This window comes from Rhodnius prolixus, unplaced genomic scaffold (assembly GCF_049639745.1).
Source record: "Rhodnius prolixus isolate KJV_2025 unplaced genomic scaffold, Rpr scaffold_4, whole genome shotgun sequence".
Lineage (NCBI taxonomy): Eukaryota > Metazoa > Arthropoda > Insecta > Hemiptera > Reduviidae > Rhodnius > Rhodnius prolixus.
The window spans coordinates 41,173,024-41,199,375 of record NW_027411614.1 but is presented as its reverse complement, the minus strand read 5'-3'; the positions used below and the strand labels follow the sequence as shown (position 1 = coordinate 41,199,375).

Genomic DNA, 26,352 nt, shown 5'->3' with positions numbered 1-26,352 from the left:
ACTTCTTCGCGAACTTCTTCAACCGTCCGCAGGAACACGACAAAGGATAAACACATCGTTACTACCAATCCCCGAATTGAGTAGTGAATTTCACTTTGTCACCTTTTACTAGCAACTCTGTAAAACAGAGTTTTGTTGCTTTCAAAATTGGTGCAACAAATTGGAGGTTGGGCTCCAACATTACGATCAGAAATCTCGGAAATTTGACCGCAATAACAGTGAATGCTGAAATTATTGATTAACTTTTATTATAGAATCTGAAGATATAATTTACGAATGTTAGTAAAAGGACTGTTGTAAGAGAGATCTGCTGAACAGTTCTATGGGACGGACTAGGGCAGTCTCATTGGAAGGGCTAATTAAGATTTTAGTATTAATTGTAAACGAAATCAAAGGAAAGTCAAAAATAATTGCCCAAATAGAAAAGACATTGGAAGGCTGCGAGCCAAAGAGAAACTTTAGTGTGTGAGTACATAGAGGTGAACTACTCCCACGCAGGGAGCCTGAGCCAACTTGCCGTCAGTGTACAGTCATTCAAATAGCACCAAGCACTATTTTAGTCGCACATACGCACACATATACACAAGAGAGAGAGAGAGAGAGAGAGAGAACTAGAAGTGCATCTTGGAGACACTAAGAAAAAGCTGCAATCTATCTCAAGATTATCTCTAGTATTGGAAACTTCAAACGTGATTTTCCCTACTAACTTTAAAATTTAAAAGATCAATCACAAAAGAATGTGGATTAGCTAGTTCTTCTATGATCTTGGCATACCTTTTGCCTTCTAGCCAACTACATAAACCACTTCCCACAGTACCTATATCTTCAACATTAACATAATATTCTGAGAGCATCTACAGTTTGTTTAAAGTCTACTACTATTTGGATTGAGCTAAAAAATAGGTAAACATTACCTAAGCCAAACTCATAAATCTGCCTCTTAGGGTACCCACGTTCAACTGGTTTTGATGCATTGATTGTTCCAATTTTGCTATATAGTTTTCGAGATTCTGGTGGAAGATGTACGATTAAGGAAGTCCATTCTCGCCAGTTTGTCACGAGAAAATGTGCCTCAATTATGTAAACAAAACGCGAGCAACGCTATCTATTTTTGTCATCAATAAGAAGGATTTGTTAAGTTTTCTTTAGGTGTGTAGCTCTTACTGAGCAGGGCCTGCCAGAGCCTATCTTTAAGAGGTGTAGGCAAGAACACGAACCAAGAAAGCAAAACTATGAAGGAATCAAGAATTAATGGGCATCAAGACATGTGAACTAAGTACAGGAATATAGATAATGGAAATCTGTAAAAACAAGAAATATTTCAAAGATTTTATAAATATTATGTATTTTATACAAAAATTATATATATATATGTTTGGCAATATCACAACAAAAATGAAAGAAGAACAACGGAAGTTATTTTTAATAAAGTTGCCAGGATACCTGCGACCCATCGTCAGCTGTGCAGTGAAGTCCCAATTAGCATTCGGCATGCCCGCACCACTGCCAGCCTGATTGACACAATCTGAATTTACCCAGCACCACTGCAACAAAAACATAAATTCAAACATATTAAATTTAGGGAGACATTCTGTGAGTGAAAAGATATTTTGAAAATGTGGTTAGGTCAGCTGTGGTGGATAAAATTTTAGAAAAGATATCTGATGCTATCATAGAAGAAGATATAATCATAGTTTGTGCTTAACAATAAAATAAGGTGATGTTATCCAAAAAAAACGTGGCGTTTAAGTGATAAGTTGAACGAGATGAAAGTTTAAAGACACTAATTCAACAGGTACGAATGGATTCGAAATCCTCAATAGTTGAGGGCAATCAGTTACTTCTAGTACAGGCAGTTTTACTTGGAGGATACCTATTTGTTTCCATCAGGATATCCACTGAAATAAGTAACATCGCAGAATAGTCTAAGGTGAAGATGAGGAAAACAAATTGTTCCAGACGACTACAGTATCCATAAGAATAGCCAAAATATTCAAAATATTGTGCTTTGATATTTTGAAATCTGGTTCGATGGTCGAAACTATTGGAAAACTAGAACTTCTCTGCTGACGTACGTCCTTCTGATCGAATCAGATGATCCTTTTTAGCTACATTATTATGGGTACAGAGAATGAATGTATATAATGGTGGGCCAGAGTTCACCTGTGGGTTCGCTAAACACAAATAGTTGTACTCATGAACGAGCTCTATTGTACGATTAAATGAGTCGGTATGAGAGTGGTTTGGTTCGATGTCTTTTCTAGTTCGATATTCTGGTACATTGCATTCGTAGATAACTAGATATCTAACTCTTGTTCAAAATTCATGCTAACATCTCGAAGTTAAGTCGTCTGTTTACTATACTTTATGATGTAGTTCGCAAGAAAAGTACACATTCCTAATTAAACATTTTGTTTGTAAAAATTTTCAATTTTTCCCAAGCAGAAAGAACGTACTGTGTGCTCAAATATCTAAAAGTATTTATATAAAAAGTCAATTAAATAAACGACTATATATTACATAAACCAGTTAATAATGTGATTCTAATAACAAGTAAATTTGGTAAATCTGGGATAATTAGTAAATACAGAAAAAGATAAGATGGGATTTTTGACATAGTATTAATGACGTCAACAAACGTGGAGGCGTGGCTATGACTGGATTACATTTTTTTCATTTTATGTAAGATAATGTAATATTTCTTTTTTTGTCTTATCAAAATCTCAATGTCTATATGTTATCGCGCAAAAGATGTAGAAAAAAAAAAAAATAATAATAATCTTGGTGATAGAATTCTTAAAAAAAACGTAAATAGCTCGGACATGTGGGTGATTTAATAGGCAGACGGTATTGTATCAGTTCGATGGAATGGAAGTAAATGAGGAGGACCAAAACGCTGGTTTTTCCTGAATTGCGTTTATCTCTAGAGGGAGCTGATATAAGTTATTATACCATCATTTGGCAAGCTGTTGGAATCCAAGTCGCTACAATTACTTATTGTGTTTAGAAGCACGCCGAGCTTGAACTGCAGCTATGGTTTCCTCTAAATTGTTGTTGAATGGAAAGCACAAAAGTAAATTAGCCATTGGTCAGAACAGAGGTAACTGCTCATTTCCTCAGTGACGTTTCGATTGTAAGCTCACCATTGTAAGCACAGCCCGAAGCTGAGGAAGAAGAAGACACTCTCTCTCCTAAATAGATTTAATATTTCCCATTCTGTACCTTTTCCATCGAGTGTGTAGAATCATGCTGCAGAAGAACTTCCATTTTATGGATCGTTTGCCTAAACGGAATGGAAACTCGCCCATCGGACCGGAAATGGGCGCTAAGCCTTTATAAAAAATGTTTTTGTTCCATTCTGTTAGTGAACATCGCAAACAATGCTTCGCATAGTATGTAAATGACTCCGAGTTTTTTAAAACTCAATTTTAGATAAAAATGACCGAACTTGCATTGTTTCCAATTTTTGGATTGAACTTGTTTTGGTTGAACTTAAAAGCTTTCAGGTTTTAGAAAATAAAACTTAACAGATCCATTGATTTACATCACCTGGTATACACAATTTCCCATACTAAATTACCCAGCATATCGCACAGATAGCTCAAGTTCTCAATGATCCTCTCCTAAATTAGTTTATTAATTATTCATAAAAGATTCCTCTATTTGAAGAACTCAGGCATCAATGAGAATTTGTTCTTCTCAGGCCTTTTTTTTAACTAAAGAACTGTAATTTAAAAAAAATAAAAAACAGAAAAAAAGGGCAGAGGTTATTTATATAAGATTTTAAAGAATAATATGATGGCTGTTATAGACGCATCATGTGATGATAATACAGTAATTATCGCGCGTATAGAATTTTACGTCAAAGTAATATTTTATATTTTAATTTTATTAAGAAAATACCAGCGTTTATTGACGTTACGTCGTTATTTTTATTAAAACTTCATTGGGTATTTTGTACGTATACCATAAAAGGAAATATGCCCAGTTATGCTATAAACTGTCATAGTTCAGAAATCTAATGCAATACTGGCAAATTTTTTGAATGTTAGCTAACTTGAATGCAGGTTCTTAAGAGTACTGACCGAAATACGACGTCGAGAACAGTGATGGCGAACCTATGACACGCGTGTCAGTGCTGACGCTGACACGCATCTTCAAAGATAAAAAATTTCATAATTCAAACATTTGTCTCTCATAATGGCCAGAGTTGGTTATTAATAATAATATTAATATAAGTCTCTAAATGTAAATTATTGGTTTCATAATTTTGGTTTTTGTATTTTAAATGGCATTAAACAATTAATTAACTTAAAAAAATTATAAATATTTCTATTTTTTTTAGTCTTTACTTTTGTGATGTGTGGACACGCCGCGAAAATTATGTTTCTCCCGTATTATTTTTTTTAACGAAGTATTTTCGACAAAAAACTGAAGGTATTTAGCTCAGTGGACGGTTTATAATCGCTAAAAAGAAGTAGTTTAATTGATTACAGCTTCCTTTATCTTTTAACACTATTGATCATCTTCCAATTCTATTTTTTTCTTTCTTTTAGTAATCTTGAAGTTATATTTGATCAAGATCAATTTTTGGAAGAATCATGCTCCCATTGAGCTATCCATACCCTAAAAACCTCCTCCCAAAACCCGCTAAACTAGTTTCCCACCTTCTGATTTTCCTACCTCCTAATTTGTATTGTGAGAGGTGGTTTTCAGAATGCCTCTCGACTAAAAAGTCTTTCGAGGATAATCAGCATTCCTATGGATGTCATCCTTGTTGATAAGTTGGCTCAACCCGGATCCCGTTTGCTAGCATTTCCTTGGAGTTTCCTTAATCCTCACTATCAGAGACTCCCGCAAAATCTTAATACATTTTCTCCATTTCACATTATTCTCTTTCTCCACCCGACTTCTTCCTTCTGACCTCTATATTTCTTTATAAAATACATCAGGCAAAACGTGCAACTTCCCCCACAGGAAACCCATCCGATATTCATTCACCATGTCCCTTAATCACCCCGCTGAAATTCGAAACCAGTCTTTTCCTCCATCTTTTCCAGATGAACGAGAGTTATTTTATTTACCGCACATACTATAAGTATGACAGGAGCACTAGAATACGCTCTACTTTAACTCCACGGAACGAAATTGTATATTTTCCAAAATGACAGCTGTGTTACTGGAGGTCAGCCAATGGGATACTTGAGGATACTGCCTAGGAAGGTGTAACTCCCTTTGAAACCAAATCCTCGGCAAATTCTCCATATATTACACGTTAATAGACTTTAAGAAGTCCAGCGCTCAGTATATTTGTAATGAAAGTATATTTATCTAGACATTGTTGGCTTCTTTTATAGCAATTTGACCTTTATTTATTATTGTTTGGTTTTCAAGCTTCAATGAACACTAAGAAACAAATACAAACAGCTGATAAGAACATGCTCTATATTTGCAGGGTTGCCAATAGTCTGTCCTCTCCATCTTCGAATTGTATAAATAAAATAGATCAGACTTGTTATTGTCATCATGTCTGCCTGCTTGGAATTCTCACCAAATTAGTCTTCATTCTTAATTTCTCTTACTATTGTAAGAAGATATCTATTCAAAATTTTCCAACTTGGATTCTTTTTTTTAGGAAAATTATGTTTTGAGCTTCTGAAAATGGTGTTGTAGACCTATCTTAATATCGATTCAGAGTGGACCGCTCTGTCACTGAACTCTTTCTTCTATTATTATAGCATTATTATTATCAGTAAAACTATAACTGTAGTCCTGATGGCACAACCCCTTTATCTAGCTTCATTTTAGCAAGGGGACGTATTTCTCCTTTCTTGAGCAGAATACAATTAGGGAGTTTTGGTAGGTGAGCTGAGTTTGCTACTAAAATGGTCTGCCATTTACACAGAGGATGATATTCAGCGCAACTGGTTTCATAAACTGTAGATTATTGGCAAGAAGTATAAATTTCTCAAAAAGACAAAATTTTAAGAAAATCAGGGTGTATGGTAAATGACCATCAGATAGCTACTGAGAAGTGATTGATTAAGTTTCAACCTGGCACCAGCCAGTTTGCTGAGACATCTAATTGGTGGAAAAGAGAGAGGAAGTAATTTGACAATTGCAGACTGACAGACAGACAGGTAAATACACAAAAAAAAGTGTGAGTATTAGTGAGAGTGAGAATATAAGGGGGTTGAGATAGATATTGGATGAAGTGTATAGACCAACACATAGTTCATACTACATAGGAGAAGTATATAGTTACTAGTATGCACAGTATATAGAGAGAGACATGAAGAGAATGGGGTCAGCACACAGCAGAAGAGTGGTAGGGGTAGCAACACTAATGGCAGGAGTACACGGCGGACTGGCCAGCCTAGCAAGGGTTTGGAAGAAAGAGAAAGTGGTTAACAATTACGTAAGAAAATAGTAAGAGTGTTTGTGTTTTATTTAATACATACACACACACACACAGACCGAACACAAACTAGACAGTAACTATTATTACTTCCACCACTGTTACCAGCTGGATCTTGGTTGGAGTACACCGCATACTGTATATACATATCTACTTTACAAGGGGGAAGGTTATAATATTAAACAGTACAGAACACGATAAAAAGTAGGTCATAAGTATTAGTGACCAGTCAACATCGCGCGCCGTCTTATACGTGTACATTATTATCAACAGTTAATGTATTTCCTTTATATAATAATTATTAATATACTCGTAAACAATATTTTCTTGTCTGTTAATTATTTTAGGTCGCGTAGAAAAAATATTAATGAAATAGAAAAAAGGTCTTTATAAATTCTGATCAGTTAAAGTTAAGCAGTTAGAGCGGGTATGTTTGCAGCAAGACTCGAGTCTCCCTCCTTGGGCTTCTCCGAGTGGTTCAGTTGTTCATTAAGTTGGAGATCAGTGTTCCACAACCATTCCTCACACTAGTGGCTACATTTTGATTCTATATTCTCTGTAAAACTACAAAAGTTTGATGGCTTTTTTTTTTAGGAGAATTTCCATTTTTCAAAACAAGAAATACAGTTCACCAAATTAAGAAACCCTGGAAGTATTCTAGGTAAAGTGTATACCCCCGGTTATGGATAACCACTCCTTGATGCCAACACACCCAGTCTCTTTAACGCCCCCAGATCTACTGTGAATGGCTTTCACAAACAGAGAATTCTTGTATACAATGTCTACTTCCCCCAACTTTTCTCCCTTTATAGTATTCTAAAGATTATTCTTCAAATTATACTTCTTGGAAGCTCTCAGGCTCCTGCTAACTACCCCAGGCTCTACAAGAAATTCCCAGCTAGAACGGGAAGCCAGGAATTTTGAATGAACATTCCCTGGGGTCAAAATACCCACTGTTCCAACAGTAGAAACAATTTTTGGACCAGGTAAGTGATTTTCTCACTTCAAAAGTGGTCGAATAAGTGTTGACGATGTATCTCAACCAGGACGCCCTTCGATTTCCAAAAGAATGAAAGCATTATTCTTGCAAACAAGCCTAATCATCGCTGAACAACTTTAAAGCAAATACTGAATCCATCTGCTCGAACGAAAGATTCATTAATATAACTGAAGGTAAAAAAAAATGAACTGTTTAACATTTAAGTTGATTCCCAGCTGATTCAGTATCTGTGACAAAGACAACTCTCAAATTATTAAAATAGTTTTCATATTATACAGACTTTCCTATTGATACAGCGACCTAAATTGAAAATAACTGAACAATAGGAGTTAATATTTGTAACAAGTTTTATAAAGAAATTTAAATCAAATGCGAAGACTAAACCAGATTTGAAAGAATCTCAAGATAGTTCACTGAAAGGAAGTTTGTTCCAGATTTCTGTAATAATCTCCTGTTTTATTGGTCAAATTCTCAACAGTTCAGCCATTAAACGTATTTCTGAATTCTGTTTACGAACATCTATCAAGATCCATTTTGAAAAAACGAATCTTACTCGATCTTGGCGAGAGATTTGTCGGGTGGGGGTGTGGTGGTGGAAATTGTTGTTAATACAGTGAATCGCCAATCGTCTAGAATACTTTCTAAAAAATGCAATATTGCACCAATAAACAATATTTATTGATTCTAAGAATATGTACAGCTAACAGAAAGCTGCCATTATGACGTTCTTCCAATATATTATATATTTCTTCTAGATTCTAAGTAACTAACTGTATTATACATATATATTTTTCTAAGTCAGTATATCCGCTGAATTCACAATAATGCCGCTGGTAAATCTGATGAAAATCAATTAAAGATTGTTATTTTTTATTTCTTTAAACTTTCTGTGTAACCGGCCATTATGCGCTACTGTAGATAGATAGTTGTATATTTGGATTCCTGAGTTATTTATTTGACTAGTGAGTAACGTGGAATGTTATAAGATCTTTGTTCACCATCAGATATTCTATTAATTCTAAATTTGTAGGTAAAACCAACTGAAACAGTTCAGGGTAACCTACATAGGTACAAACGTATATTCTTATCAGGACAATTTTAAACAAAAACGAGTACATATTAATTAAAAAAATTTTAACTACTTACTTTAATCATTGAATACTTTTCAGTACTTGAAAATATGTCTACATTATCAGTTTAATGAATCAAATCAGTTTTTAATTTATTAATCTGTCTCATAACTTCCGACTTTGCAGTTGCATATCTTAGAAGGAATCGTCGCCTTCCAATTCCAAGGTTGAAGAGGTTCTCCCCCTTCAGTTTCGTGACTATTGTGGTGAGTCTGAAGCGGTAATAGGGTGGTCTATTTTTTTTAGAATCAGTTTTCTAGTCTGAGTATTTCCTACGTTTAAGCAAACTCTAATCAAATGGCGAACACCAAAATTGGAAACTTTTTGAACTGTAGTTGGACCGCGTACGACTAGACCAAGATAAATGTCACCAGATGAACCAAATCTAGAGTTCTTCACTTTCCAAAGACTCTGCCGTCTAGGAAAGAAGAAATTTGGCCAATAGAATTGGTAAATAAGTATACAGTGAGAATGTTATTTCCAGATTTTTATTTATTTAGTGAAACAGAACAATTCTTTGTTCCGGAAGTTTTACTTCAGAGATTTAATACTTCTGGTTCATGCAGGGAATCCTAAAGAAAATGAAAAATAATTGGCAAGAGGACAAAGAGATTTAAGACCCTTCCTGCTGTGAGAATACAAAAATTTAAAATCGGATATGAAGATTAATTCGTCTTTTTCGTATATGTTTAAATAATTATATTTTCTTCAAACCTATTATATATCTATAGTGATAATCTTGTATCTAGAAATTTCCTAGTTAATAATAGACAAATTTTTCAAATCTAATTGTCAATATACAAAACGAAGAGTGAAAAAGTTGGAAGAGAAAATGAAAAAACTGAAAAAATCAGCAAAAGAAAGAGGCAATTCTGGTTGATAGCTTTTTCGTGTCCAGAAACTTATTAACTTACTAAATTAATTAACAAATATGGAAGTTGCTGAAATTTTGGCTACTGGGTTATGCTGATCACAAAAATTGGAACTGAGATTATAATTTTTCTACCTCAGGGAATCTCAAATCATTGAGATTTCCCTTTGAAAATTGTTTTCTCATACGAAGGGCAAGGGAAAGTAAGAGATACATGAATAGGAGATAGAAGAAGGAGAAAAAAACAAATTAAATTCACAAATTAGGGAGCGCGCCTCAGATTGGCAAAAAATAAGTAAAATAATAAAATAAAAAATTGATTGAGGCGGATCTAAAGGAACGAATCGAATACCAGCAGCAGGGCGGTAGGTGCGCAGCTAGGCTAGAATGGAGGGGTTGAAATGAGGACGGGAAGCAGACCTTTTCTTCCTCTACTCCAACTGGCTACGTGGCACTTACCACGGAGAGTCCAAGAAAACACATCAATTTACTATTATGGTTGGTCCATTTTCGCATGTTCAAAAAAAAAAAAATAATTGCACGTGCATATTTCTTCAATTAAAAACCTAATTCTGCAACTTTATCTTTTCATTAGATTAATATAATAGTAAAAGCCATTAAATAAATTAAAATTTTTGTAAAGTACCACAATTATTCGGTCTTCCTTTTAAGATTTTTTTTCCCCCCCGACTTTAATAGAAAGGAGTTCCTCTTCTAGAGAGCAATAACGAAGTGGTTAGAGATGCGAGCCGCCACAATGAGGTGTACTACTACTACTACGTGGTAATAGATTGGATTCCCCGGCCTTGGCCTTGAATTTTATTTGATATATTACTAATTATGAATAAAATTACTAATTACAGAATGTTTGCTATCCGCTACACCACTCTTGGATCGGTGGCAACAGACATTACTCGATATGCCAGAAGAAATCTACATTACTTTTACAATTTTTATAATATAGAATTATTTATTTTCGAAAAAGATTATTATAAAGGCAGTGGACGTTCCTGTGGGTTTCCCAGGATTAAAAGTAAAAACCTTTTTTTTTGGAAGCAAACACATCACAGGAGACTTTTGAAACCCATTTATCCTTCTTAAGAATCGTTGTTTGAATCAGGTGATAGCAATTGATCAAAATGGTAATTCTGTTGGAATCACCTAGTTTAGTAGATTTTCCAGGATTTCTGTTGCCAAGGATCTAAACTTATGAATTTTCTTCAAATACTAGAATTTTAGAGAAAATTGTATTTTTCTTTTGAGAGGAGGTTTTTCATATTATACTCTCAATAAAATGAATTGATGCTAATTTAAGTAATTGGGGCGACATAATTACCCCCCATAACCATTTATTCACCAATACAACTTTGACGATTCTCTAGACCAGCAATGACGAACCTTTTTGAGACGTGGGTCAAATTTTGTTCATTTTTTTTATAGTACTACCTCTTGGGTCACTAATGCCCATTTGCACAAGAGTTAAGTTTAAAAATTTTAAACTGAATATTTTCAAAACTAAACATCTTTAAAATTCAGTTGGCTTAACTGGTAAAACGGGACGAAACAAGTGCTATGGAAGTCTCTTTTTACAAATATAACTGAACAAAACCTTACAAAAGTTTGTTTTATCTGAAGAAAAATCTAAATATGGTTATTTGCTTTGGGTTGTCGATTTTTTTTTTAACAAACAAAATATGAGTAAAATTATACATTTTATTTGATATTTTGTAAACACTTTTGCTTTATTTCAAATACCTACTACAAAAGTATTTGTCGTCATTTGCGTTTTAGAACTGTAATGATCCAAACTAAAGGTTATAGATAGCATTTAAATTTACTTTTGTGTCAATGGGTGATTGAAAAAAAAATACAGATAGAATATAAATTATCCACAACAATTAGAAAATCTAAATCATCCCGCGTAAACAAACAAATGGTTGCCTAGCAATTGTGGGTCAGTGAAAAAGCTTGCGCGGGTCATAGGTTCGCCATCACTGCTCTAGACTTACCCAGGCGGCGACTTTTGTGGCCCATATTATGCCAATATTTGAATTAAAAAAAATGTAGAAAAGAGCCTAATTTGTCTTTTAACAAACATTCAACTATTGCAAGTAGTAACAAAGTTCAAAGGTTATCTTAAAGGCCGTAAAATGACATTTTTGGTCAATCTTTAAATTCCTAATTTGAAATTTTGTTTCCAAGCTTGTTTATTATTAATTTTATGCAGGAGTGAACCCGTAAAGTACACAGAATTAGCACTTTAGAAGCGATCTCACTCTCTTAAAAGTGCCTTTAATAGAAATTTAATTAAAAAATATCTAAATGAAATTTGTAAAGAGCTAGCTAAGTTTATAGTAAATCCAATTAGAGGAGCCATTTTCGAGTGTAGCGTCCATACAGAGAACTATTTGTAAAGGGAGGGGCCCTTGATCGAACTCAGAGAATGGACATTTCTGTTTAACTCAAAATAATGCAAATCTGGCCGATTTCAATACATCCTCCTTTCGAGGAGTAAGATAATACTCGGCCAACTAATGAAAGTATTTCGGTAGTTTAGAGGAGAAGGCATTACGTGTCAGACACTTCGTCATCGAAATGCCAACATCTCTTTCCCATCTATTTTCAATAAATAGTACATTTCATTCATGCAGTAAATATGCGCTGCTAATTTCCGCTATATTTTCTTAACGACTAAAACTCAAATTAATTAAAGAAAATGATTTTAAGTTGCTGCAAAAATTAATTATGACAGTGAGCAAAGTAAATATGACATAGCATGTAATTTTTGAAGACAATTTTTAACAATACTAAAAATTAATAAATAGCTGATGTGGCTGATTTAGAAAACAAACAATACAGCTGACAGCAGTGAAACTAATGGAACTTTAGGAACAAGAAGGCAGCGGCAAAAGGAAAAGGAAAGAGAGAGAAAAATAAAATACCCCCAGCGGTGCGCGATACGAACAGAACATGACAATGTCGGGAAAACTGGGTCGCCTGTGACGTCGTGATCCTTCCCCCTTCTCCTTCGCCCAAACTTCTTGCAGTTCTACCATCTACTCCTCTACTGCTAATCTCTTCACTATTCCTATGCTAAATAAATAAGTAAAAAATGTTTTCATTCGATTGTATTTTCAATTAAGAATAAAGAAATACCAATCAAGAGCAGATAACTAGAAAATTGAGTTTTCGTTAATATTTTTAAAGATTTCCTAAGTTTGGTCAATACGTTCAGAACAATGACGAGCTTGAAAAAAATCGTCTTCTATGTATGCCAATCATTTCGGTAAGAACGTGTGCTCGCATTAGTTCCTCATAATATAATCTCTTGTACTCACAAAAATAATGGCGACTATAAATATAGTAACTGTAATGGCGGCTTCTACTGCTTTCTTGATTGAGTGTCGACTATTGTAGTTATATATTAGGATTAAGTTCTTGGCTCTAAAAAAAGAACATTTCGGCATGGGCTGCAGACAGCAACAAATAACAAACCAAATAAATACATGAAAACTACCATTCCCCATAGTCCAATTCTATCGAGAAGGCAGCGGCAAGCCACCACCTGATTTTGAACATCAACAGAGCATAATCTTAACGTAGATCACACCCCACCAAAGGCACAAATCCATGGCAAAATGTTTCATCACATAAATGATAAGTTTCCGATTCTTTGAGAAACTGAAGACTTTTAGAATAACTTATATCCTAACCTTTTGCTGGGTTGCATCTAGGTTTTTCCGAGGTGTCTAAGTAATCTAAGACATCCTGGCTCGAATTATCTCAATTCTTTCGACTTTGTCCTTATCAAGAGGCATCAATTTTAAAGAATATTTTAACCAAGAAATCGTTATATAATTCATAAAAGAACCAATCCCCTCTTGCGACTCATTCAGGATAATTTGCTCGAATTTATTTGTACAGGATGCGGCATCATAACTTCCTTTTTTCCAAACTTAATAAAACCCATTGTATGAATCAGAACCTTTTTATTTGTTTTTTATAATGTAGGTGCATGCCTAAAGTTTTGTTTTACACAGTTTTGAAGATAGGTGACGTCCCCATTCTCCATAGACTGAGTAAACCGATTTCTGGCGTTTGTCATGACTCTTGCCAGCATAGCAGGCGTTATGTCAGCAATTTCTTCCTGGACACGAAATTTAAAAAAAAAATCCATAGAGAAAAATCACAAGGGGCCGCGGCCACTCTAAATAGCCCCTAATTGAGATGAGGCGCTCTGGGAAGTGTTCCCTCAAAACAGCCATCGATGCTCTTGAAATGTGTGCCGTTGCACCGTCTTGTTGGAACCAAATGTCCCCTAAGTCCACCTCATCTAGCCGTGGAAATAAAATTCCTGTAACATGTTTATATATCGGTCCGAATTCACTGTCACTGCGACTTCATTTTCCTCAAAGAACCAGGGGACCAATAATTCCAGCTGAGGAAATTGCAACACCACACTGTGAGTTTAGGTGAATGCAAAGGCCCTTGATGCAATTCAACATCCGGGAAGAAATTGCCAACATAACGCCTGCTATGCTGTCAAGAGTCATGACAAACGCCAGAAATCGGTTTACTCAGTCTATGGAGAATGGCAGACGTCACCTATCTGATCTTATCTTCAAAACTATGTAAAACAAAACTTTAGGCATGCAACTAGATTATAAAAACACAAATAAAAATGTTCTGATTCATACAATGGGTTTTATTAAGTTTGGAAAAAAGGAAGTTATGCTGCCGCATCCTGTACTAATAAGAAAATAAAAAAGACAATATTCTACCGAAAATTCAATTTCTAAAAGCGTGAAAACTAAATACGTAAAATACATACACGTACGTATACCTAAAATAGCAAATTTTACTTTATTTAACCAATAAACAAAAAGAAAAATATTTTTGCAAGGTTATATATACAACAAAGAATATATTCTGCGGTGGGGGAGATCAACAAGTTGGCGAACGAGCTGAGAGCTGATAGAGTATGATGAAACCTGTTGATCGAGTTGTACATAGCAGAAGGGTTGGTGGTATAGTGACGCTGGGGAACTGAGCAACAAAGAGTAATATTCTTTCACCCTCATTGGCTAGCAGGCAGGCAGAAAGCAATAAAAGGGGAGAATGGCCAGGACCGGAATCAAAAAGGAATACTAGACGGGGGGGTTTTAGTAAAGGAGAAGACGTAGTAATAGCTTGTGTTGGTGTAAAGGGAGTGAAGTAGTATTATAGCTGAGGGACCGGTCTTATAAACTACGCGACGAAAAGGGCGATTCCCAAGGGAAAGGTAGATTACAATAACAAGGCAAGCTGGGCTCACTTTGTGTAAAGTACTACTGGGTCCGCAGTCCTCTTCTACCATTCACACACACCATGAAAATACTCACAGGCTTTCTTTTTTTTTAGAACTGGCCCCACAATAACATTATTTTGACATTTCGTAATATGGCAAGGGTAGTGCAGCCTCTCCTCTCAAACAGACTCCTTTTAAAGACTTACTTTTATCATTCACTGTATTGATAATAGTGGCGTATTTTTTTCGCTTCGTTTTGTTTAATAATAAATTTCACCCCTTAAAGAAAATGGCAAAAAAGAGGGTGAGAAGCAGGAACAGGAACTACTCTGGTTAGAAAGGAAAGGAAACCAACCATACCTGTTCTTCCTTCCCAGCAGGGACAAAGTCCCTGTTCAAATTGTGGGTGTAATGAGGAATATGCGAATGTTTGTGAATGTAGTGAACATCATATGCTCCCACCCACATTGTGCTTTCTTCCTCTCATTTCCCTCTTTTAGTACAACATTCTCACATAATAAATGGGATTGCAAAACTGATCAACATTATCAGATAATGGGAGTACATGAAAAATGTTTGATAGTCGGAAAGAATTTGAAACAACTCTGCGAGAACCCTTAATACTTTCTGTAATAATAATAGTAATAATAATCCTTTATTTTTATAATAAAAACAATGGGCGCATTCAGCAGACAAGAGCGCTAACAGATCGCTCCCAAAGGGAGCGCTTTATTTCTCTGAACGCTCTGCTACTAATATAACCTAAACATAACCTTTTTCGAATTAATATTGGCGAGGAATCGGTCAAATAAAAAACAACTCGTCTTTTAAATTAAAAGGTGCTAAGCCATTTCAAAATCTAGTATTTATTAATCATATTTCAATTTTTTAACTTGTTATCAAAGAGAAAGAAAAGCACGCGATAAGTCATTTTTATGTATTTTTTCATCCCCTTTCTACTAAAAATATTGCCAAGGCAGTAAAGCTAGTATTTTTCTTAATTTCGGGAAATAAGTCGTTTTCCCAGTGATTTTTCTAAGAAAAATCAAATGTTAAGAGCTTTAGATGTACTCAAGCATACACAGAATGGCTAAAAAATAATTTTACATCTGTTAACAAACAAGAAGGTTTAATAATAATTTGGTAATTTTGGGAGAGTTGCGTTTAATTACCAAAAAAATTGGAAAAATTTCAAAAATTGTTTTTATAAATACACGTACTTTTTGCTAGTAGCATAGAAAATTTCCGCTCGATAAGATGGCGTCCGCTGCCACAACATGTTGTGAGAGCGATGCTAAAAGTGCGCCATTCAACGGATAGTTCCGTAGCGCTCTTGTCTGCTGAATGCGCCCAATAATACAAAATTTATAACTAACTAGGAAATTGCATGGCCGTCTGCAGGAGTTAGCTTTTAGGTAAAGTATGGAAACAAACAAATAAATAAAAATAAAAAAAGAACATGAATCAGAAAAAAGAGGAGGATTGAAGTATAATAGAGAGTCAAAGAAGAGCAGCAAACCAAATTCTAAAGCTTTTACAAAAGAACAGAATTCCTTAAAAATAACAAATAAAAGAGATTTAAATTTAAGGCTCTCCATTGATAATTTTGTATCTTAAATTCCAGGCACTCCTGGCAAAAGTAATCAGTGGAAAATGAACACTAAAATGGCCAGAAAGACTAGAACTACCAATTACTCGGAATCGGAGTTCACCTAGATTAGGACAAACAGCTAGGAAGTGATAGAGATCCTCCTGTACCCTTAAGGAGCACACAGAGCACATAGCATCAACACCTTGCCGCTCTAACCACGGGAAACTATTCAGCCTGAGTAGCTCGGCTCGAATTACAAAGAGCCAGGCTAAGGTCTCTGAAATTTAGTTACGCCTTGGCTATATGACCAAAAAGCAAACTGCAATCGTCCGTATCGCCTCCATAAGTGACCAGTTGAGGAGGAAACGCTAATGCTTTCTTATAATTGCAGTATTATTGTAAATTTCCTTAGTTCAATTACAACTAAATGTGACTAAAAGTTATTGATACTGTTCGCTAAATGGCAGCACCATCAATTTGGGTATTATGGTTTCAGATTTAGAGTTGAACTTTATATTGTTCAAATAAAGTTTCGGATATAAGCAGTCAGCACACTAAATTTAATACAAATCGATATAAGTTTTTTTTTTTAAAAGAGATAGAAAATTCCCTCCAAAAAAAGAAAAAGCCATGATTCAGTTTTAATCGATTTACAACAAAATTCGAAATTGCAATAATCTAGTTAATATTTCTTGATTTGGTTAAGTTTTCTAACTTTATCTAGACGAGCACTTTAGAGAGAGTAGCTTGAAAACAATTATGTGGAAACAATGAACTCAAAAGAGTTTATTTAAGGCACTTTTAGGCAGAGAGGTAGGGGACTGATTTCCCGCTAAAATGTCCCACAGTTGCAATGTGGGAGACTGAAGAGAGCAAGTTAAACATTAAAAGGAATGACTATGGTTTTAATGCTATCGATCATTGATAGTTTCAAATTTTGAAGAAAATCGATTGACTTACGATGTTTCTTTATCGATTTTTTTTCCATTCTCTAATTTTCAAAGCGACTTTTCCTATTACTCCACCAAAATAGAACTGTAATTTATGACTCCCGGAGTTTTCACAGGGAAAAATCTATTTTCAGATCATCTGACTAAGAATAAAAGATTTTCTTTTTATTAAAATAGTTTGTGGGCATTTCCCATCATCGTAAAACCTAAAACGGAAAATCGCGCTAAGTTTTAATTTAATATTTCATCACCAGCCGGACACGATATTAGAGCTTTTCTCAAACACTTACCACCGGAAGTATCGCTTTACTTAATTAATCCATTTTCTCGGAAACAGCTCTTCCCTCACAATTTTTCTCTAAACTTGATTAGCAACTAATGATACAAATTTTATGTGAAACATTTCCCCCTGGAAAATGAGAATTAAGAAAACTTTATCGTCAATTAAATATTTTATAAATAAATAACTGAAATTTCATTTTCCAATTTTCGAAAATGGGAACATCTATAATATTAAAGATCAAACACAAACTATGTTTACAGGTACATTGTAATATTTTATCATTTACCACTAGAAGTTGGTAAAATACCTAGTTATTATTGTTCCTGGTTACCCACATTGTATAGAAATGAAGAAATCAGATGCAATATGCACTTAATATCTTGGGGGGAAAAACAACAAAAAAACTCATTCTATCAGAGATTACTAAATGTAAACAAACACCTGTTTGTAGTGGCTAAGTCACTCGATAATCATTCAGTAAATTTCTTTTTCATGATTATTAATAAAATATTTTAAAATTATATTTATTATTATTATTATTAGAGTTTTGGTCGCTACCTCGAGAGCTAATATCGATATCAATATGAATATAAGTACGAGTAAATACGATGTTTATATGAACTGTTAACTAACTTATTGTAGTTTCTTTTTCTTATTTCTCTCTAAAAGATACAACAAACTGTTGTCTCCGTTGTTACCAACACAACATTAGGGTAAGTCCGATCACTTTTCACCAATCCCACCATGTAGTTTGGAGGAAATGGTGCAGCCAATGAGAATAGTCTTTAAAGGGTGCTCGCCACTGTATGTGAAATCAATTTCTTAAGAAATTAAATTCAAATATATTTACCACATTTCGTAATATGGCAAGGGTAGTGTAGCCTCTCCTCTCAAACATACCCCTTTTTTAAAGACTTACTTTTATCATTCACTGTATTGATTAATAATAATGGCGTATTTTTCTCGTTTTGTTTAATAATAAATTTCACCCCTTAAAGAAAATGGCAAAAAAAAGAGGGTGAGAAACAGGAACAGGAACTACTCAGAATAAGAACGAATTCAGCCGTTAGCAATTCTAATTACTTCAAAACCACACTAAAAAGATGTGCAAACAAATGAAGCTGCGAGTTATGATATATGTAAATTGTTGATTTCATATTGTTCTAAAAGCTTCATCAAAAATAGGAGTGATAGAATTCTTTTTCATTTCATATCTCAATTCTTTCAATAAATTTGAACAAGTATTTTACGTCAATATATTTTCCTAAAACGATGTTATTATCCAAAGACCATTTTGGTAAATATTTATTTTCTCAACTATTAATTAGTTTACGTACTCTGAAATGGGTACTTTTTCGAATTCAGCGTTTCAAAATAGAGAAAAGTATCATTCAAAGATATTAAATAATAGCTAAAACTACTAATAAACAAATACAATAGGCAATAAACAAAAATATTATTTATGCCCTCATAATCGTGAATGCTAGTTAATTATTTTCTTAATTGATTAATTTGTCCAATTACATTTTAATTTAAGCTTTAAATCCAAAAAAAAAAATCAATGAATACAGACTAGAAACGATAAACGAGGAAATAATAGTTCACAAAGAGGTATGAAGAGAGACGACGCACAAGGAAGACCGGCCGCAAGTCTGAAAGGACCGACAAGGACGGCCGGTGAAAGCTTCGCTGGATCGAGCCGACGACACTCCTCCATTCCAACTACAACTTCAAAAACTAAAACTCAATACAGTCTCTTTAGTCTATTGAGTAGCCCAAAGTTTTCGACTCTCGTGTCATCAATTGGCGTTTAATTTTCGTGTTTTGATGTAAAATAACCTTACAACATATAGTAAACTCACGATTGTTTATTTACTTCAAAAAAAAAAGAAAAAAAAAGAAGGAAATAAAGAAGAACTACAGATAGACAAACATATATCTACATTCTTATCACTGTAGAACACTCAAATCGTGCATCTGGCTTCTATATGGCTGGATAATTTAGAAATAACTAAATTTACCTCAAGGAAATTGCTTTTGTAAAGAATTTTCCTCAATTTACAATGTTCTCATATAACCTAAATATTTCCCGACTAAGCGTAGCACTAGGCCTCTAATATTTTGAATTAATTAGATCTTCCTCGAAGTGCCCAGCCTTGGCAATGAAAATCCAAGACAACCTGGGCAGTCTCACTTCCTTCGCGTAAACTTATTGACCTGTCAGTAAGAAGAAATAAAACTGAGGAGGATTACTGCCACTGTCATAAGGGCCTTCTTAAAAATTATTACTAATAGGAATATCTCTTGAAGAGTCAACTTGTACTAAAACTCTAGTTTCAAATTCTTTGCACAAGCTTGCATTTAGCTCGCAGTCGGGTCTTTAGTCTTTAGGACTGCAGGCTCAGAAAACACACACATCGCATGGGCCAGGCTGATGACAGCCTTTGTAGGTTCTGTCAGGAAGAGAAGGAGAAAACGGCACTGCACGTGTTGTGTCAGTGTGAGGGGGCTCGTGTGACTAAGGATGTTACTTCTCGGGGAGGAAAAACCAAGGCCTGAGAGCTTTACCCAAGAGTCACTCTCCAGAATTAAGAGTCTGATTAAACGGACAAGGTCTGGAGGTTGAGCTTTAGAGTGAGGGGAGTCACAATAGATCCAGTGGCGTAGGCCTTGAGACCGCCCTAATTTAATCTATTCTATTCTTAGTCTTTAGGACGGAAAAGCTGACACCAGGACTATTGGTCGATGCTATTTGCCTCCGTCAAGATGAGTGCACAATATGATGTACTTTTAGCCCAGAAGAAACCAGAACTCTTGGATAACAAAGAAAATCCATCACTATTAGTACTGCTGTAGTTATTTTCCGGCATTTCACAACAAGATGGCGAACCACGCGTTTTCTTAAGTAGATTTCTGTTCACTCTAGCTACTTTTTGATTTCCCTCAGAGAGAAATCCAAATCATAAGCAATTACCTCTTCTTCTTTTTTTCCATGTCTTCTGGGCAACTGTTTCAAGACTTCTGAGCACAAAAACCATTCACTTCAAGCAAGCAAGTAAGGTTCCTTTTTAAGATTATTACCAATTTGATACTTTTCCATATTTTGAGCGCCGATAGCGAAGACACATATAATATCAAGGTACGCCAAGAGGTCGTTGAAGCTGAGGTATGGGTCACTTCCTATTTTAATCCACTTTCGAGATCTCAACTTCAAATTCTCATTGAGATAAATTTTGAAGAAAAAAACAAGTTATATTTATTGAAGATTAAGTTGTCTTAACGCATTTCTTAAAAAACATAGTTATCTCTTAGATCGTGAGAGAGGAGTGGGCGATGATAAAAAAAAAAAAAAAAAAGTCACACTGCAAATATACCATACAAAATTGGGCGTGACAAACCCGTTTCAAATATCTTGCCAATTGCTAAACCAAATCTGGAAATTACCATTACCAGAAAAAAAAAATCAACCCATTGTTGCATATAAGAGGAAAAAAAGATAGTTGGGGGTCACGCAATTTACACAATCTGCATAGAACACATAAAGGGACTTAACTTATTTAAAGTCCACGAAGTTCCCAAAATTAATTGAATAAAGAAATATGAAGTATGAACATTTATACGGCAACAGGATAACTCTGTAATTAATCAAAATACTAAAGACGCTCGCCATGTGCAGGGTTTATAGACTAGACAACTAAGAAATAAAAACCAAAACTCAAAATAACTCAAACAATGGAGGTAAAGAAGACAACAAAGTAAACATCTATAAGAAGATAATCATTAATTTTATTTTTGATACATTAACACTCAAAGGTATTTCTTCGAATACCCAACATTTAAATGGCTGATTTGCTAAGTACTAGAGGCCAAAAAACAAGAAGAAGAAGAAAAAGGTTTATACGTCTTACTTTTTTCGAGATTTAATAAAAATAAAATAAAATGAATAAAAAATAAAGATAAGTTATCTTAAATGAAGCCAATTTAAAAAAAAGAAAAAAAAAGATAAAAATAAAAATAACCCTTAATAATGTTTAGTAGAGGAGATCCTTTTTTCGAAAAAACCTTGTACATGAAGTCGTCTAGATCCCCATTAAATAGGGAGAACATCCAACTGGGAGATTATTCCCTTAGAGCCAGCAACTCAGTTCAAATATTTGGGGACCATTTTGACTGAGAAAAAGTGAAATAGAAGAAGATATAAAGGCTAGGATTGCTGCAGGAAATCCCTACGGAAAACCATCTTGTATAAAATGATGTCACGAAGAGCTAAATTGCTAATTTACAAAACCTTTATCCTACAGGTAGTTAGTTACCTATGGCTGTGAAGCATGGGTATTGGACCAAGGGTAATGAGAGCGTCTTCTAAATATTTAGGAAAAAAAGATTTTAAGAAGGATATTTGGTCCCGTAAAGATAAATAATATTTGGAAGATCAGAACTAACAGTGAGCTTCGTGACATATATGGCGAACCAGATCTGGTTTGTTTCATTAAATGGCCGCCAGATTAAGATGGTTAGGGCACGTAGAAAGGGATGCCCAAAAAATTGTTATATGGAAATCCAGAGGGCAGAAGAAAAAGAGCACGTCCTCGCTTAAGATGGCTGGACGATGTCGAAACCGACAGCCAGAAGGCTGGGAGTCAGAAGATGGGGAGACTCCGTGCTTTGGATAGGGACGAGTGGAATGCTGTGCTGAAGGAGGTTACAGGACCGTAGCGCCCTATAGTAAGTAAGTAAGAGGAGATCCTTTAATTACTTTGAAATGACACTTTAAGGGGCCACCCCCCCTTGGCCTTAAAGTGTACTCCTCTCACCCTGAAGTGCTTGCCATTAATCGAATGTACCAGAAAATCAGAAAAAATGTTACGATAAAAAATGTCTCACAACTTTTGCATAAAAAAAGGTAGATTACTATTTAAAATAATTAAAATCAAAACAGAAATAAAATTAGAGGAAATGGGGGTCCCCAAGGAATGAACTCCCCTTTTTCTTTATCATCATGACGAGAACAGGTTGTTGTTAAGATGCACCTCTATGTTGAAGAAGAAAGAGCGGCAGGGAACACCAGCATCAAAGTGGGAATTCCGGTTTTTAGTGTTGAAAATTGTGAATATATTCCTTGAGAATAAACTTTTGTTGTAGTAAATTTTGAAAATAACATAAATTAAAATCAATAAAAAAAAAAAGAAAAAAACAAACAAAATAGTTACTATAATAAAAACAGAAAGCCCCATTTTAAAGCAGGCGATATGTTTTCAGAAACAAAATATCCCTTCTTATCTTCACTATTTCCCTTTTCTCTGCTGTTTTGTGTTAGTGTCTGTGTGTGTACTTTTTTAAATATATATATACATAAAAGTAGATATATAAAAGCCTAGGCTGTCTTTGTGGACACAGTATTTACAAAGGTTGATGCACCTCGACTAGTTTCATCTCTAGGACCAGCTGAAAGGAGTAGCCCGAGACACGTGTATGTTCTAGTTCAGAGTGCGCATGCGTTTCACATAGCATAGCCCACTCCTTTATAACTTCTATTCAATACATATTTTTTATATTTTTTATTCAATATTTAAATATAACTAAATTTCAAATAATTTAAATTTTCTAGTTTACTTTTAAGAAAATTATAAGCACAGTTAAATTTAAAACGAAATTTGTATTAACATTTATTGAAAAATAATAATCGAAATTTATTTTGTATGTTCATTGATATCAATTGCCATGTTAAGCTAGTCAATCCTAATAAACAAAATTGAACTAACAATAATGTAAACAATAACAAATATATAATATAAAGAAAATTAAAAGAAAATCTATATTTTTTCAGAATGGAAGGCTGGGGATTCTCGGAAAACTGGTTAAAACCAACTGTTACTCGAGCGTATCAACCCAATACCAGCCGTTACTCCAATTCGGCTTCAAGAATTAAGGCAACACTACTGAACAGTGCAACCAGGTGGTACAATTATTTTGGGGGGAAAGCAATATAAGGTACTGGAGTGATCTTAGATGTAACCCAAACTATCGATCTGGTTTGCAATCGGCCACTCCGATGGACAAGAAGAGATGGCTGAAGCAGGAATTACAAGAAAGTACCTCTCCGTGAATAAGGGGAGCTGTCTAGATGAAGGAATGGAGTTCAACTTATTTCTAGAGCTTCACTTGAAGCTTTCTTGAATTTAGGCTCCCCTATCTAAATACTTAGGAATGCAATCGATGCCTAAGTGTGGCAGACTTCTTTACAGTCTACTTTGGATGACTCACTAAATTTGCCATAGAGCTTAAAACGACTTATACCTTCAAATATTGTTCTCAAACGTATGTGGACATCCAATCTACAGTGAAATTTACAGATTCAAAGACATTCATCTGAACTTCTTTCTACGTGGTAAATCTAACTTCAACGTCCCCCTCCTCTTGATAGAACAACTCGCCAAAGTAACTATCACCATATCTATACAAGAAATCTCTTCTTGCTCTAACCCCTTTGTACAGCAAGAAAGAATACTGTCACCCAGTGAGCCTAAGACATTCTTGGGAGTGATTGCGTGAAAAATCAACAGGTTTTCTGAAGAGAAAAGGCCATCTCAGGGAAGTTTCTCTATTCCTGCACCATTTTCAACTCCACACACACACACATATATTGACTTATATTAAACTGTGGTTCTCAGGGATTCCACTGGTCTGGATTTCAGATCAAAATCATTGTTCTATTTTAAATGTAACGAGCGAGAGAGAGATTTAGTTTTCAATAGAAATATTTGGTTTTGAAGACGTCCATTTTTTTGCGTAAGTATTAGAACAAAAATCTAAAAAATTTACAGAAAGATTAAATTTAGTTTTTTCATTTTAATACTGCAGTCGCATCTGACCCAATCAGGTTTTTCTGCCAAAATCCCTAAACCATAGTGCTATAATTACTGAAATGATTTTGGGATTGTTCTCCAAGAACTGTTCTGTTACACTACCATCTAAAGTACCTCTTCAGATCAGTTTATTTCATTGCCTTCTAGATAATAATGTTCAAGATCAAGAAAAAACATGGTTGTGATTCCAAGTTTGAAAAGCCATTTAACAGTCTAAATTCTCGATTTCCAAAAGAAAAGCTGCAACGATCTGTTTAATCCCTGAGAAAATCGAACAAATTTATTTCTATCCCTTTTATTAGAAATACTTTTTTCTTTTCTTTTTTTGTTATTAAATAGTTTCCGGATTCTTAGCAACTTTCGTGATTCTTGATTGTTATTATGGAGCTTGGCTTACTGATGTTTACAGTCAGCACCCACTCTGTTCCTGCGAGGAAAGTAAACGTCCCTTCTCCAGGAATGTTCGAATTGTAACCACTGGAGTCTAAAATATAGTATGAATGAGTCTCAACTAATCTTTGGATAGGCCAATATATGTTTACAAATGGTAGCCCCACTAAATATGGACTCAACACTGAAAATGTAAAAAATTAATAGTAAACATTTTCTGGCAAAAAAAGAAAAAGAAATCCAAAATTGTAGCAGTCCTAAAAAAAAATCGAATTTAATAATCGATATATTTAGAAAGAATGAAGATAGAACACGAGGGCAAAAAAGAAAAGCATTTGGAAAAGTGACAAACTATTTTTTTTTTAAATCTTTTTTACACGAAGCAGGGAATTAAAAGAACTTATATTTAACTTAGGCAACTTACAACAGCAGCATATATCACTCATACAGTTTTACGAGTATTAAAAAATTGTATTTAAATCAATATTAATAGTTGGTATTGAATTTAAGATGGTAACACTGCAATTAATAACAATAACAACAATTAAAAAGAGAAAGAAAACAGAGAGTAGAAAGAGGCGATGAGAGAGGTGAGGTGAGATGACATTGTGAGAAGTTAGTGGGTGACCTCTGAAAGGTGGCCAAAAACCCAAACTATGGCCGAGAGGCGGGGTGGTTACAGCTGATTTTCAGACACGTGCAAAAAGAGTTTATTGGCAAACGGCCCTATCCAAGTGGTCAATTTTTAGAATGGGCCGTATGCCAGACACTCTCTAGCAAGACGTTAATAGCTCGCAGCCTATGTCAACTTTGGTAACCGTTCTACGAGACTAGGTTCTCGCAGCCAACAGGTAAACAGAACGGATAGCCCTCATATCAACACAATATCTCCACATTGTATAGTATAGTTCATTAGCGGGGAATCAGTTTGTAATCTACAGTGAACAATCTGACGTCAACAAGTATTCCCAATTATCACGTATTCCCTAAGATCTAATTCTTCAAACTAACTCGCGATTCCCAAACTTATTCCATTGATACTTACATTATATAGTTTATAGAACCGTATATTACACTAAAATGATAGTTTATAGTTTCTACTTACTTCCCTCCTCTAAAACTCCATTTTCTATAAAAATCATTCGAATCTGCGTAAGTGCAATGATCAGAGGAATTTATGAGAGATTCTATAGGAGCCACTTTTGAGAAAATTCCTAAAATGTTAAATAAAAACTTTCAAAATAAGGATTTTCCTCATAAAAAAAAACATTTATTAAAAAAGTGACAGAACCGTACATAACACTGAATGGCGCTTTAAAGAAAAGCCATTAATAAACATTTTCCACGATGAAAAGTTTCAAATAAATGTTGAACATTTCTAGAGAAAACCATTGGAGGCATGGTTAATATATTCAAGGAAAATCAAGGCATGATCGTAATGTTTCTCTTCCAACTGCAACAGATTAGAGCACAAATTTGGTGTGATCGCTCAACTCAACTTTAGCATAGTTCAATTTGCTAAAGAATTCAATTTGCCTATTAGAACTAATACTGTAAAGATAGTTG

At 34.6% G+C, this 26,352-nt stretch overlaps 1 protein-coding gene across 1 annotated transcript in view; it reads right to left on the bottom strand.

The window, feature by feature from the left end:
* Positions 1–1,319: 1,319 nt before the first annotated feature.
* Dysb (dystrobrevin binding protein dysbindin) overlaps positions 1,320–26,352 on the bottom strand; it is a 75,072-nt gene continuing 50,039 nt past the window's right edge. The window contains exon 7 of the mRNA XM_074132212.1: positions 1,320–1,544. The gene's annotated coding sequence lies outside the window, so the exon portion shown is untranslated. The remainder of the gene's footprint in view (positions 1,545–26,352) is intronic.